Source organism: Elephantulus edwardii, unplaced genomic scaffold (assembly GCF_000299155.1).
Source record: "Elephantulus edwardii isolate Elephantulus edwardi_28Jun2011 unplaced genomic scaffold, EleEdw1.0 scaffold00056, whole genome shotgun sequence".
NCBI lineage: Eukaryota > Metazoa > Chordata > Mammalia > Macroscelidea > Macroscelididae > Elephantulus > Elephantulus edwardii.
In genome coordinates, this window is record NW_006399806.1 from 15,616,807 (window position 1) to 15,634,105 (window position 17,299).

A 17,299-nucleotide genomic window follows, 5' to 3' on the forward strand; every position below is an offset into this window, starting at 1 on the left:
TTCCTACTTTGGTCAGTAGAGTCTTACCAAATGGAGGAATGACACGTAGTCTTCTCTCATATGTTGTATACTGTGGGGGCTGAACTGACACATAGTTGATCCTCTGGTGGGTTTTCAGAGGCAGTTAATTATATGGGAGGAGATTGCCCCTCTTTTCTAGAAGAACAGCTGACAAATTCAAACCACGTGCCTTCAGGGATTTCGACATACCTTCTTACCTTTAGGTCACCAGAGCTCCCGCATTAAAATATACAGTCTCCAAAACTAGATTGAAGGTCACCATGAGATGGATTCATAATGAAAATGGGAGAAAAGTGAGCAGTTTTCTTCCAATAAGAGCAATAGCCTCTGAAATCCAGTGGAGGATCACTATGAGATGAACTTGTCCTGATACTTGACAACAGTGAGTTGAGTATTTCTTTTAGCAACTGCTCTTGGATTTGTGCTTTTTATCTACTTATCACTCACTTGACGATTCATAATGGAGATGGCACTGTTAATGTTGTATTAAAACAATAGAATAGATACATTTTTGTTCTGATTCAAAACCATCAAGACTTTTTTCTTATGAATATTTAATTTAATGTCATTAAAATAAAAAAAGACATTAATCCCTTCTCATTTTGGAGGGCAAATTAATTGTGACATAGTAGTAAGCTCTTTTCCATGTTCCTTGGGGGATCAAAAGTTACAATTTCATGACTAGAAAAAGGCCACCTAAAGTAGCAATGGTGCCCCCCCAGGTTATAATATTTTTAATCTTATCATTATAACAAAATGAGAATTCAATAACTAACCAAAAGTCATTCTCAAAGAGAAAACCCATTTCCAGTTTTTTTATATTTGGCTCATAATTTGAAATTCTGATTACTTCCAGCTGAAATTAGTTTTCATGCTATATTAAGCATCTCTATAAAATACAATAACATTATTTTTTCTTCAAACCAGAATACTATTCATTATGTAAATTTTTTAATTGCAATTTAGGTGAGAGTTTACATAGAGAATTAAAGTCTCCTTTAACAATTTTGCTTCAAATTTTTCCATGTGTTTGATTAAAATTTGAGCATGATGTCAGTATTCTCATCACTTATACTTTGTTCTATTCTATTCATCTAGTTTTCTTTGTCTTCTCTACCTTCTCACTTTTAATTTTGCGTGAATATTGACCAGTCTTATGTGGTTCATTGCTTAAGGGAGTATATTACCCATGCTTGATATTGTTTATTTGACAAGTCTGTCTATTATTTGGTGAAAGACAACTTGCACAAAACTTCAACTAAATATTCAAAGCCTACATTAGGGGAACAATCTTGGGAATTCACCTAGTCTGTATCGATATGGTTGCTGTTGTTGTTTGAATTTATTTTTTATTTGTTTTCATATTCTTCTTTAATTCTACCTGGATCTTCTGTTATGTCCCTGATCAAAACAATTGGTCATGGTAACAAAGCACCATCTAGTTCTCTGGTCTCAGCTTTGAAGAGGCTATTGCTCATTGAGGGTTAGTTTCTTTTTTAAGCCTTTAATTTCCTTCTTTTCTTTTCCTCTGTCTGGTTAGGACTAGTCACCAACTAGGATGTAGAAAATTATCTTTGTGAACTATGCTATCCCAATTGACTTAATTGTCTCATGAGACTTTTATTCCTGTACCTGAGTACTGTGAGTTGTTTAGATATATCTAGGAAGCCTTTATGGTTGTTATCTCTGTATCATTTTTCATACACGTGGTACATGCACATTCTATACAACTGTGTATATACATATGTCAACAGATAACGCAAGAACATTTACTCAGATGTTCTTTTCTATCCATACGTCTACACACACCACCACTATGTCTACGCATGTGTATACATTGCACCACTCATTTGTCATTTGCTGTATTGTGGTAGCTTGCTTGTTATTGTGATATTGGTAATTCAAATACCAACAGGGTCATCCGGTTGTGGACAGGTTTCAATGGAGCTTCCAAAGGTAGACAAAGAATCAGGACTTGCTATCTACTTCTGAAAGAACAAGTCTTCAAAAACAGAAAGGATAACAGAAAAGCATTGATAAGTATAATACCAGAAGATAAGCCTTTTATGTTGGAATGCATTAAAAATGCAACTGAAGAAGAGCTGCCCCCTCAAAGTAGAGTCTACCTTAATGACACAGATGGAGTAAAGTTTTCACTCATTAAAGAACCTTCATTTTCTAATGTGCAAGACAACACAAGAAGCAACAGTTTCAAACTCCTAATAATAATTGGAACATAAAATATATAAAGTATGAGTTTTGGAAAATTAGAAGTTATAAAAAATGTAACAGAATGTATAAAGGTCAACAATATCTTAGGCATAAATAAGTTGATATTAGCCATTTTTTCTTTTTTTTATTAATTTTAATGAACGTTTACAGAGACTTAGGGTTTCCATTCATTTATTGTTGCATTTTTCTCTCTGCCTACCCCTTCCCCCACAATTCACTCTTTATTTTGAAAAGTAAAAGAAAAATTCTTTCATTGTTATATAATCCCTCCTCTTAAGTCCACGTCACTGTGCAGCCTTCATTTTGGACTCCTGTCATGACAATAATACCTAATCATATATCACTTTTAAACGGGTCTCTCCCTCATCTGTTTCAACGCTGTATACATTATTTATTCCCTTTCTCAGTCTTCCCTCAATCCCGATGTCAGCACGATATTTGTCTTTTTGTGACAGATATTTCACTAGGCATAATGTCCTCCAGTGCCACCCATTTTGTATAATATTTCATGAGTTCCTTGTTTTTCAGTGTAGCATAGTATTCCATTGTGTGAATATACCACAGCTTCTCTAACCATTCATTTGTTGATGGGCACTTTGGTTGTTTCCAACTTTTTGTTACTGTGAACAAAGCATTAATAAACATGAGTGTGCATATATCTGCTTGTTTGGCAGTTATGGTTTCTTTAGGGTATATTCCTGACAGTGGAATTGCTAAGTCAAATGGTATTTCTATTTGCAACTTTTTGAGAAAGCACCATACAACTTTCCATAGTGGTTGCAGCATTTTATACTCCCACCAACAGTGAATAAGGATTTCAGTTTCTCCACAACCTTGCCAGCATTTGGTCTTTGCTGTTCTGTTAAATTTTGCTTTTCTAACTGGGTTGAGATGAAATCTCATAGATCTTTTGATTTGGATCTCTCTTAGAGCTAGGGATTTTGAACATTTCTTCATGTGTTTGTTCACCATCTGAGTGTGTTCTTTGGTGAAGGATCTGTTCATATCCTGAGCCCATTTTTCAAGTGAGTTGTTTACTTTTATCTTTTTGTGGTGGATATTAGCCATTTTTAATCAGACAGTCATATAATTTACTGTGCACTGAATAACAAATTGAAGAGGAATAATTAAAAGAACATTTCAAAATATATCCTGAACTATAATAGTGTGATTGTTATTACTCATAAACATACAAGAAGTATCTGTTAACACAACTAAAGTCAAAGATTAATAAATTGAGGATTTTTACCAGCTTTTGCAGTCTGAAATTGATGAAACATGCAAATATTATGCATAAAAATAACTAGTGATTGGAAAATAAAATTTGGAAACAAAGAAAAATGAATGTTGGTTGGAAAATATGGACTTGGAGAAATGAAACTAAAGATCAAAAGCTTGAAAAATAGAAATGATTTTTTCCTGCAAATGCCTTTAAAACAACAACAACAATAAAACACCCAACCTAAATGGTGACTATTTCTATAGACCCCTGGGGATGGACTACATGGAATCAGATTGACTATTTCTGTGGAAAAAAACAAAGAATGAGTTCAATATCAACTGTCAAAACAAGCCCAGCGGCTGACTGTGAAATAAATCATTAATTCCTCATATTCAAGTCAAATTAAAATCGGATAAAATTAGAACAAGTCCACAAAAGCCAGATTCAACCTTTGAATTGTGGTGTTGGAGAAGAGTGTTGAATATTTAATAGAGTATCAAAAGAATAAACAAACCTGTCTTGATGAAGTACAACCAGAGTGCTCATTAGAGGCAAAGATGGTGAAATTCTTTGTCTTACAAAGTTTGAACTTATCGTCATAAGGAGGCAGTCTTTGGGAAAAGACATCATACTATGAATGAGAGGAAGATCCTCAACAAGATGGATTGACACAATGACAACAATTGGCTTCATCTTGAGGCTGGTACAGGATAGAGCACAGTTCAGATCTATTGCTCTTAGTGTTGCTATGGGTGGTAGTTGATAATACTTAACACAACAATATGTGTATGTATGTATGTATGTATGTATGTATGTATGTATGTATGCATGTATGTATGTATGTATGTATCTATCTATCTATCTATTCTATAGGCAGCCAACAGAAAGGAAAGCAGTTTGAGTCCTCTAAGCTGCTCATTGGGAGGAAGATGAGAAATCTCCTCCCATGTGATTTATAGCCTCTGAAAATCCACTGGAGGATCAAGAATGAATCTAGTCCAACTAGGTGTTAATGAGAGAAAGATAATCCCACACCTTTTTTTAATTATTTTTACTGCTATTTTTAAATTGTAGCATTTACCAAAATGTTCCCTTTTATCATGTATTTCTTAATGTTTCTTAGTCATGTTGTTGCAACTTTACTCACTTTTTATCTTGCCTTTCCTCTTTTCAATAATAGCAAATGATGGCCTTCCTATCTATAAAGTCATTTCTCGCTCCTGTTCCTTCCCTTTCCTAGTAACTATTGAAGAAACTTGCTTTCTGTACATCTATCCTTGAATTTGTGTAATAGTGAGATCACACAGTATTTGGCCTTCTGTGAATTATTTCTTTCACTCAGCGTCATACCTTTCATATTAGTTGACAATGTAAGATGTTTTGGTTATTCAATATTATTCTTTATGCTAATGTTGTAGTTAGGTGTCATCAAGTTGACTCCAACTATAAATGTAAACCTAGCTCTAATCTGCACAATTAATATGTTCAAGCCCCTTGTTGCTGCCACTGTGTCACTCCATTTCATTAAGGATCTTCCTCTTCTCTCTTAATTCTTTACTTTTCCAACCATATTGCTTTTGTACCAAGGAATAGTCCCTCCTGACTATATGCCCAAAGTATATGAGACAACGTTTTCTCTTCTTCTAAGTTAGTTTTATTTGGTTGGGGTTTTTAAAATTTTTTTTGTTTTTTGTTTTTGGGGTTTTTTTTTTGTTTGTTTTTTGTTTGGTTGGTTGTTTTACAATCAATGGCATATTCAATACTCTGCCAACATCACAATTCAAAGGCATAAATTATTCTTTGATATTCTCTATTCCTTGTTCAACTTTTAGAAGCCTGTGAAACAACTGAGAACACCATGGCTTGGACAGGCGTGCCTAGTCTTCAAACTGACATTTTTTGGCTATTTGATACTTTAAAGAGGTCTTTGACAGAAGATTTTTCTCTATGTGTTTGTTGTCTTTTGATTTTTTTTGACTGCTTCATCCATGAGTATTAAATATGAATCTACATAAAATTAAATCGCTGACAGCATCAGTCTTTGCTCCACTTATCATGTCATTACCTACTGGTCCAGTTGTTAGGATTTTTGTTTTCTTGTTGTCAAAGTAAAATCCATACTAATTTACTCTTTATAGATCTTTAGTATTCCATTGTATGTATGTACCACATAGTTTATCTATTTCTTTATCTATTTAAGAGCAATTAGGTTTGTTGGTTTGATTAATGTGTGTGCATGTTTGTGTGCTATTGGGAATAACACTAAAAAAACATAGGTGTGCATATGTCTATTTTTGCTACCAGTCTTATATCTCTAGGATATATGTATAATATTTGTATTACCAAATTATAAGGTATTTCTATTTCTACCTTTTTGATAAAGTGTCATAATGTTTTCCTAGTGGTAATACATTTTACAACCCACCAGTAATAGTTTTCCCATCCAAGTCGCATACAACCATGTCAATATAGGTTTTTTCTGCTATCTCTTTGTCGTTTTGCTTTGTATCTTCTTAGTGGCTGATAAGAGTCCTGGTGACCTAGTGGGCAAGATGTACTGCTAACCTAAAATAGCACATCTATGTAAGTTTGAATCTATCCACAGCTCCTCAGAAGAAAGATGGGCAATCTCCTCCTGCACAATACACAACCTTTAGAAGCTCAACTTTGAGTCAGTTCCAACTCAATGACAATGATTTTTCTCATTGACTAATAAGGGAGCGCTGGTGGAGTAGTCTGTAAAGAATTCCATTGTTCATAACTGAAAGACTGTCGCTCTGGAGGTTCAAATATATGAAGTACTCTACAAGAGAGAGATGAGGAGTCTCCTTCTGTGCAACCTGCTGGAAGTTCAGGTATGAGTAAGAACCATCTGGACTGTAAGGAGTTAGTTTTAAAAAAAAATTTTTTTTAGCAACCTGAATGTCTTCTTTGGTAGCACCATCTTTCACTTTTTTTTTTTTTTCATTAAATAGCTGTCTTTTTGTTCTTGTTGAAATGTTTCATGTACTTTAAGATGACACCCTTATAAGATATATAGTTACCAAAATTTTCCCCAATTTATATGCTCTTTATTTTATTCTTTTCGTAAAGTCTTTGGGTGAGATCAAGTGTTTAACTCTTAGCAGAAGCCAATTATCAAACTTGTCTTCTGTTAACTATGAATTTTTAGTTTTGTGTGGTAGGCTATTTATGCCAAAGATTAGGTCTTCTAATTATCACCTTATGTACACTTTCAAGGACTTGTTTAAGCTTGAGTTCTAGGTCTTTGAATTACTTTGAGGTTTTGCGTGTAGTTTGAGTTATGTGTCATGAATAATTTTTCTGCATATAGATAGTTTTGTCAGCATCATTATTTAAAGAAGTTATCCACTGAGTGAACTTGATCTTTTGTCAAAGATCAGCTGCTCATAGGCAGATGGATTTACTTCTTAGTGCTCAGTTTTGTTCCCCTGGTATATGCTTCTGGTATTGTACCAGTATCAGGCTATTTTAGTCACTTCCACTGTATAGCAAGTATTGAGAATGCGAAAGATGAGATTTCCTATTTTATTACTCTTCTTGAATGTTGTTTTAATTATTTGAGAACTTTTTTCCTTCCCTGTGAAGTTGAAGATTAATTCTTCTATTGCATCAAAGAATACTATGGGGATATTCATTAGGATTACATTTATTTTTATCTGTAGATTGCAGTTTGTAGTACTGACACTTTAACAATATTAAGTCATGAGCATGGACTTTCCCCCAATTTATGTACTTTTTAAAAACTTTTTTTATAGTTTTCTTAAATAATATTTTGTCTCCAATCTTTTTTGTTCCTAAGAATTTTAGAGCATAACCTTGGAGGTAAGGATAGAAGCTATAGTAAAAGGAATTGTTTTCTGATTATGTATGATTTTGTAGCAGCATCTATCCTATGTTATGGATTGAATAGTGTGCCCTCAAAAGACTTGTGTCAGCTGACAGGCTTTTAAGTCATAGTTCTCAGTATGATGTGTTATAAATACTGACCTCTATGTTGTTAATGAGGCAGAAATAGAAGCAGTTGTACAGTGGTGTAGCCATTCCTATCACACAATCTTAGATAGAATCATGCAATCAGTTGTGAAGGGATAAGGACAGGATGAAAGAGCCTTAATTATGTCGCAACCTTGATAGGATGAAGGGGTTTTCCTTCGGAGTGTGGCCTGTAACATCTTTTTCTCTCATGAGAGATACATGGAGTAAATAAACAACAAAGAGAGAGAAAAATACTTCTATACCCCAAAAAAGAATCACCAAGAGTGAAGTGAACTCTTTTGGGCTCAACTATCTGTGCTTGGAAGCTGGGTTTTTTATTTGTTTTTTTAACACAAGGGAAGGCTACCACTTCATGGAGTTCTCCAAGGGACATAAATGTCATCTAAATCTTCCAGAGATGTCTGTTCATGGATTTGGCACCCTGAATTTGTACTTCTAGCTTCCCAAGCTGTGAATAATTAAATTTTTGTTTGTTAAGGGCATCTTCCTGTGGTATGTCTATTTTGTTGTTGGTATTGTATGTCATCAAATTGCTTGTGACTCATAGCTTGTGCACAATAGCTCTGAACCCTGATGTATCCTAAGCCATTCATACTGTCACCGACACACCTTTCCCCACTACTGCAGTTACTGCATCAATCTATCTATCCAGTTCTTCCCCTCCTGCACTCTCTCTGTCCACCACTCCAAGCATGTTGTTCTTCTCCAAGGACTGTATTCTCCTGGTAGCCTGCCCGAAGTATGTAAGGCCAAACTCCAAAACCTTTCCTCCAAACAGCAACAAGTTTTCATGCTTTCTAGGACATTCTTTTTTTCTCTTCAGCAGCACTTAATAGCTGAGGTATACAGTAAAGATGTCACTGTATTAGAATAAATAAGCCTGGTAACTGGTAAAACTATTGTATACTTTTACATTCTCCTTTTTAAAGTTTCTCCTTTAGGTTGTATTAGCCAAGCAACATTGTGCAGTGATATAATAATTTCGTTTCCATGTTGTTGTGTACCTTAGAGTCGGAGTCAACCCATAGCTGATCCTCGGATGGGTTTCAGAGGCAGAAATCTCATGAGAGGAGATAGCCCATCTTTAGCTGGTGGTTTTGAACAATGTCTTTAGGATTGTAACACAGCTTCTTGCTACTAGGCCACCAAAGTTCCCTTAGAAGTTTAAAACAAACTCATTGCTGTCCAAGCAGTTGCTTTTAAGCAGCTGTGAATCCTATGGGAGGAGATTGCTCACCTTTCTTCCTCAGAGCCACTGGTGAATTCAAACCACGAGAGAGGCATCACCTTTGAGTTCGCAGTGAGATTCCCTATGAACTATACTCAGAGTTCTTTTTATAAGATTAGAGGTAAAAATTTAAAGTATTGACCGTAGAAATTTTTCTGTCTCTGTTGATTCTAAGGAAAGGCCCTTGTCTTCTTTCACTAACTGCTGAGCCTAGTGTTCCTTGGAATGATATATCTTGGAAAATGTGCAGCCAGAGTGCTCTTTGCAGGCAAGTATGGTGAAGCTTTGGCTCATATGATTTGAACATATTGTTAGGAGAGGCTATTCCTTGGAGATGGATAAACTTGAGTATCAGCAAAAGATAAGAAGACCCTTAGTGAGATGACCTGACATAGTACTGCAGCAATGGGCAGAAGTGTGTAAAAGATGTTAAGAATGTCATAAGTTAGGACATGACTCAGATGTATTGCTCCTCATACTTGATTCAATGGTACTAACAACAACAGTCTCTTCTTTGGAGAGAGTAGTGCTTTTTACTTAATAAAGTCAAGTCATGATTAATAAAGTCTTCCTCTTAGGTATAGGGTTCTCCATGCATTGAATCCACAGGGCATGTACCACTTCTTAAACCATTGTTAATATACATTATTATTGGTATTGTCAAATGCCATCAGATCAATTTCTAATTCATAAATCTTTATGGAACATTAGAACTTCTTTATGGGGCTTTGTAGGCTGTAATCTTTTTGGATACAGATGTTTCTGAGTGGATTCATACTGCCAACCTATCAGTCAGGAAAGAAGCTCTTAACCAATATGCCATAAGGGTTCCTTTCTAAATACATATTTATATATTTATGTTAAAAAATAACTTATTTATGTCTTATGTCCCTTTATTTTAAAACTTCCTGGCAAATATTTAATTAATTAAAAAGATATACTAATTTAGCATTTTCACATTCTGGATACTTCTCAGTAATGAACCAAATGGACAAAATCACCTGAAAATTTAATGCCAGCTTTATAAAGCAGATATGGAAACATTTTCTTTAATTTTGGTTTTCCCCCAATAAAAAGACTACCTTACTTACTTGGCAAGTTTTACCCTAACAGTTTTGCAGATTCCATCGAAGTCTATTGTCCAATATCTTTAGTCTCTGTATTTATTCCTATTAAATAATATCATTGCATGTCCTGTTTTCTCCAGGTCTAGATTGCCAACTGATTGCACATACCAAAGATTTTTATTCTGAAATTGGACTAAAATATGAATCAAACAACAGTCAGTATAATGTAAGTATCGAAACAAAAGATTTGGAAATGAAGGTGAAGGACTGAAGTGGGGATTATAAGACAACTAAAATTAGCTGATTGCCAGTATGTATGTCATTTATAGGCAAAAAGTTTATTTTATGTAATTTTCATCATTCATGAATAGAATTTGTTATTCATTTGTTTTCGAACTCTTGATAGTTTTACTGGTCAATATTCATAGAGATCATCTGTGACTGATGGTCTGAAGTTCAGAATTTATGGGCTTACTTTATAAAAACTACCTATATTGGTTTTCTATCGCTGCATAACAAATTACCAGAAGCCTAGCCGCTTAAACTAATATATTTTTCTGTTCTCAGAGTTTCCCAGACTCAGGAATGAGTTAGCAAGGTCTTCTGCTCAATTAATAGGGCTGTAGTCAATCAATTGTAGAGCTGACATCTCTTCTGAGGGTCAGAATTTTCGTTAGGTTATTGACAGAATTTATTTCCTTACTCGTAGCTGTCGGACTAAGATTCCCATGTTTTTCTAAGTGTCTGCCTTAAATCTCAGTTCTAAGGATGTAACACTCTCTGTTTCACAGCTTCTTCAAAAGGAGTAAAAAAGATTTCACTGAAGTGGACTATCACAGTTTGTATAACCTAATCATTAGTGTGAGTACCCATGATGGTTGTTATTTATATTAAAAAAAATCTCCATACCCACTTCCACTGATTCAAATACAAATCCTGGTAACCCTCCAGTAAGTTACTGAGGTTACAGGTCTTTCCTGAAAGAGACTATCATTTTCCTATCAGCTGGTAGATTTAAATGTCCGAACTTTGAGTTGGTGGTCTAGACATTTTACACTTTGTCACCTGGGTTTCTTGTTTTTATGTTGTTGCTGTTATATGCCATCGAATCCCCTGCGACTCATAGTGACCCTATGTACAACAGCCCTAAACTCTGCTCTATCCTGTGCCAATCTCACTGTTTCTGACACACTTACCCCCATTATCCCAGTCACTGAATCAATGCACCTCATAGAGGGTCTTCCTCTCCTGCACTGTCCCTCCACCCTCCCAAGCATGACGTCCTTCTGCAAGGACTAGTCCCTCCTTGCAACCTATCCAAAGTATGTTAGATGGAGTTTTAGAATCCTTGCCTTCAAGGAGCAGCCTGGCTTCACCCTCTCCAGGATATCATGTTTGTTCTCCTAGCAGTCAATGGTATATTCAATAGTCTTCTCCAACACCACAGCCCAAAGACATCAATTCTCCTTCTATCTTCCTTAGTCATTGTCCAACCCTCTGATGCATAGCAAGTGATTGCAAAGGCCATGGCTTGTATCAGGCACACCTTAGTCTCCAGATTGACACCATTGCTCTTCAGTACTTTGGAGAGGTCCTTAACAGTAGATTTTCCCATTGCAATATGTCTTTTAATTTCATGGCTGCTTGCTGGTGCCAAGAGTGTTGACAGTGGAGCCAAGTAAACTAAAACTGTTAAAAATCTCCGTCTCTTCACCGTCTATCATAATGGTGTCAATTTATCCAGTGGCGAGAATCTTTGTCTTCTTGATATTGAGCCTCAATCTTTATTGAAGGCTGCAGTCCTTGATTTTCTGCGGCAAGTGCTTCAGTTTCTCCTCAGTTTTAGCAAGCAGGGTTGTGTCATCTGCATAATGCAGATTGTTGATGAATCTTCCACCAATCCTGATGCCACACTTCTCCTCATTAAGCCCCATCTCCCAGATAAGCTGTTGTGCATATAGGTTGAAAAGGTATGGAGATAGGACACATCCTGGACATACACCCTTCCCAACTGTGAACCATGCAGTGTTTCCTTGCTCTGTTCTGAAGACTGCCTCCTGGTCCAAGTATAGGTTTCACATTAGCACGATCAAGTGTTCTGGGATTCCCATTCTTCTCAGAGTCAGCCACAGTTTGCTATGATCTACATAGTCCAACACCTTTGCATAATCAATGAAACATACATAGACATTACTCTGGTACTCCCTGCTTTCAGCCAAGATCTAAGATTACCTACAATACATTCATCTAAACAGAAAGTAATCAATATAGTCATAGGTTTTCACAACTCATGTACTCCTAAGAACAAAACTTTCAAATGTCATCTTGGAATTCTGTCTACCATGGTACTCGCAAAATTTCCTTTTATTCCCTTTGCTTTTTCACCAATAGTGTTGTCATCCTTCCAAATATTTGCTTGTGGATTAACAGTGTGGAACAGGGATGATTCCATGTAGAAACACAATTTAGCTCACTTCAAAGAAAAGTCTGTCAATTTCTCCCAAGATTGCTGTGCTAGAAAATCACATCTGCTTGTTTTATATCCTAATAGTGGCAGAAAACTTTTATAAAAGGCAATTTATGGGATGTCAGTTGAGATTATTTATACATTACAAAACCCAACTCATATCAATGATGATGGCCTATCGCCTTGAAACATGAATCTTGAAGCCAGCAGTGTCTGTGGAATGGGGTATTTTATATTAGTTTAGGTTTAGGTTTCCTTCCAATTTTATTGTTCATACAAAAGTTCAGAAAGTCTTTTATACAAACACGTGCTACCACAATCCTTGCTTACTTTTCTTACTTCTGAATTGCTATTGATGTCTAGTAAGAAATAATTGAGGTATTATTTTGACTTAAATGCAATTACATTCACTGTAAGAAAAGAAAAGCTTTAAAATGTTTAGTAAAACATGACGGAAACATAACAGATCTATATCGCACAAAACCTGCTCAGATTGAAGACATGTTGAATTCTGAGCGTACCTGAGAGAAAATTTTCCCCCCTCCTTTTTTCAAGCACAGACATGGAGTGCTAAAGCATAGTAAAGGCAAAACAAACAAAAACACAAACACAATTAACGCTAAGTCACTCTGACACAATGAACCATAATAATCTCTTTTTAGTAAACTGGGTCATTTCGTACCACAAGAGTGACTATCATTAACTAAATGTCTTTGAATATTGTGTTCTAAAATAGAAATTACAATGTAAAATATAGGTAGGCCAAAGTCTATTTTGTATCTTCCGATGAACAGGAAGCTGATTTACATCTTCTATTTTTCTTCTTCAATCATTGAAGAAGTAGAGAAGGGGCCTAAATAAGAAAGAAAAAGATATAGGCAAAGCTGAGAAAAAGCAAACATAATTATCACCATAAAGTTACAATAATGCAATAAAGCATAGGAGAGATCTTATTAGACACAGGAAGGATATAATACAAAATGGGAACTTCTTTTATTTCCTTATTTGGAAAAGTAATCATGCAAATATGTTTTTATTTTAAAAACTGATTTGTGAGTTAACATTAAAGTCTGTGATAAATTGCATTGTGGACAAATTGAAAAGAAATGAAGGTAAGGAGTTTTTTTATATCAGATATATTTACACAGTTTGTCCCTGACTTAACACATCTTCTTGCTACAAATCACATTTAAGACAGTCTTTTCCTTCTTTGCTTTGGTACATTTCACTACTAGTAATTTGTATTTCATACAGTGTTGCAGCTCATAATTTGCTTGTTATCTTCTCAGATGTTCAGTGTTATGACTTGTTGTTCAAAATAGTGCCATATTGTAGTTTAATGCCTGGACTACAATGAAATAAGCCTACATTCATGTTGGTATAGGAGATTACAAAGGATTGAAAGTGGCATAAAGTTCAACTCTAGCAGTGTAAGACAATTGAACATCACACACACCTGGTAACCTTAATGACTCTGAAGTCATCCTATGCCAACTTCACTGTAATATTCTTCAATATACCCTGAACATTACATCTTACTAAAAAAGAAGTTACTGGGGAAATGAATGCAAGGGATTTGATGGGGAGGGAATTGTTGAGGTATATGAACACGTTGTCAATATTTGAACAGGATAAAAATGATGGAAAAGACTGGGAGGAAAGTCATTCATATGGGACAATCACTGAATTTAGGCCACAGTCAGCACCCTTGACACCAGCAGTGAGAAAATCAAACTGTGATTTGCAGGGAGAAAAATCTGCAGTCCAGGGCCTCTCCAGAGTGCTAAAGAGAAGTGATGTCAGTCTATAGACTAATGTGTGTCTAATTCAAGCTATGATCTTTTCCATTTTTGGCCATGCATCTGAAATCTGGACAGTAAATTAGGATGACAGATTCATAATCAATGCCTTTGAATTATGGTGCTAGAGAAAAATATTGAATATCCCATTGACATCCAAGAGAATAATCATATCTTTCACAGAGAAAGTGAAAGTGAGTTGTTTCTTGGAGGCAAGAGTGGTGAAACTTCGTCTCATATACTTTTGCGCATGTTTTGTGGAGGGGCCAGTACTTGGAGAAAGACAACATGTTTGGAAAATTAGAAAACTAGTGCAGGAGATGAAGATCCTCAACAAGATGGATTGGCATGGTGACTATAGCAACGAGGTCAAGTATGTTGGAAATGTTGAGGTTGGTTTAAGATAGGGCAAGGGACAGTCATTGTTCATAGGTTCTCTACAAGTCGACTCAATAGGAGGATCATAGAGCACAAAGAAGTGAGGCCTTCACAGATGAAGACATGGGAGTTTTCAAATTAAAGACATGTTAAAGAAGTAAGAAATTGTGAGGGAAAGTAAAGGGAGAAGTAAAAAAAAATTTACAGTGAAAGACTTAGGTGATTTAGGTTAATTAGAGACTTCAGTTGCTAAAAATTATGGACTTAAATGTTAGTTGCTTTGTTAAAGTCTATTTGCATATTTGGGGAGCACTAAAATATTGTTACAGAATTTATAAAAGAAGAAGAAAAGGAAAGGAACAATATGCAGACAACTTTCATTAATACTATGACTAGAAATGCTATCCCTATTTCTAGGAATAATTTAGAGAATTCAGAACCTTCCTGAAATGGAGTTACTAATACAACTGATAAAAGGCACTGTTGTTCAACTTTTTCATCATCAGAGTGAACTTTGCACATTTATTATATTTATAAAGTCATATATAAAATTTCCACCCTAGAGAAAAAAAGATGTTTTAAAAGAAAGAATAATAATAATGAAAACTAAGGAGGGAAAAAGACAAAGAATGAAGTATTTGACTTTTGTCAGAGCCTGTTTACAATGGAGTTGCCAGAAAAGAATTCCCTGGTAAATAACAAAACAAAGAAATAGAACTACAGGCTTGTTAGGCACTGTTTAATATATTATGACCCATAGGAACCCTATGAACGTCAGATCTGACCCCTTTGCTATATTGTGTCATCCTCACTCTTTTTTTTTTATCCTCACTCTTTCTTACACATTGGAGTCCATTGTGGCAGTCACTGTGGCAGTCCAGCTGCTTGAGGGTCTTTCTCTCTTTTTCCAAACCTCCGCTTGTCCAAGCATGATGTCCCTCTCTTAGAAATAGTCTCTCCGAGCAACATATCTGAAGTATATGAGATGAAACTTTCTTTGTCATCTTTGCCTCTAAGGAACACTCTGGATGCACTTTCTCCAAAATATGTATGTTTGTTCTTTTAGCATTCCATGGTTCAGTACTCTTCTCCAACATCACAGTTCAAAAGCATAAATTCTTCTTTTATTATCCTTATTCATTGTCCACCTCTCAGGTGCATAGCAAGTGATTGGGAAAAGCATGACTTGAATCAAACACACCTTAATCCTCAAACTTACATAATTGCTCCTTAGTAATTTAGAGATTTCTCTGACTGCAAACTTTCCCAGTGATTTCCCTCATTTCCTGACTGCTGGTACCATGGGTGTTGTTTGTGGATGCAAGTAAGATGGAGTAGTTGCCATTTTAATTTTTTCTCCATTAATCATGATGTTATCTATCAATCCAGTGGTAAGAATTTTCATTTTCTTGACATAGATATGCAATTAATATTGAATGCTATGTTCTTTGATCTTCTGCAACTAGACAAGAACTACAGAGTTTTTGTGTAAGGTAGAGTCAGAACCAGTCCATAGCTGATCCCTCCCAGGTTGTCAGAAGACGTTAATCACATGGGACATTGCCCATCCTTCTCCAGAGGAGCAGTTGGTGGTCTTAAACCATGTGCCTTCAGGATTGAAGCGGACCTTCTTGCCACTTGGCCAATAAGATTTTATTTCTAATGAAATGTCATTTTGTATTAAAGAATTAAGATTCTCATCTTTCTCCTGGATTGAATAAAGGCACAGTACCAAACAACTGAAATGGAAATGTTGAGAACATTTAATTATGAATTGATAATTGAGGAATTTTATTAAGTACAGTTGAAGGCTGATTTTGTAAGATTTTTGAGACACTTTCAATCTCTTTTATACCATACTGTTATTATGCTCTACTGAATTTACATATCATGGTTATTGTTATGCATCTTTACTCCTCCTTCAGCTAAGTTTTAAAACTATTTTAGCTTTCCTCTACATCTTAGTCATTAATTACCATTGATTAAAATTAGCATTAATCTGTTCATTCACTCATCCATCCTTTTTTAAAAATATATTTAATATTTGGAGAGTATGTCTGTATCAGTTAGGGTTCCATCAAAGAGATAGATAACAGATTACTGCAAGAACTGGGGCACATGATTGTGGAGGCTGTTTAGATTATTATGACAAAAAACATGAGATTTAAATACTCTGTCGATACTAAAGATTAACAAATCTTTTATTACAGGGTGGGTAGAGAACATCTGCTACTGCTCAAATTATTCAGACGCTGAGAGGAAGTAAATATCAGGTTTATATACAGAGATTTGGCATAGGGAGGTACACAAAGTTCATTGTGGCTGGAAGTTGAGATTTTTTTTCATATTTGGGAGTCATTATTGTTTCTGACTTATTATGGGTGTCTACAACTCACGCCAGGTAAAGTATGTACTCAGGAACTAATAATCAAGCTGGGTCAGACTGTATTAGAACACAAAACCTCAGCAAAACATATTACTAAAATTATTGAGGCATACATTTCTTAAAATTACTGTCAGAACAAAATATATAAAATGGCTTCTCTAATGCTTGACATATAATCTGCTACTACAAGATAAGGCCCAAATTTGAAAATCTGTAAGGAAAGCTAGATTGTATATTCTTTTTTAAATTGAGATTATAATGAAAGTTTATTGAGAACTTGGATTTCGATTCACTCATTGTTGCACATTTTCCTTTATGTTCCCCCTTCCCACCAGTTCACTTTTCTCCTTGGGAACAAAAATATTCATTGCTATACAGCCCCCCTACCCAAGTCCACTTTACTATGCAGTTCTTATTCTGGACTCTTGTCATGCCAATAAAACCTAATCACATATTTCTTTCATAAAGTTTTCTCATTC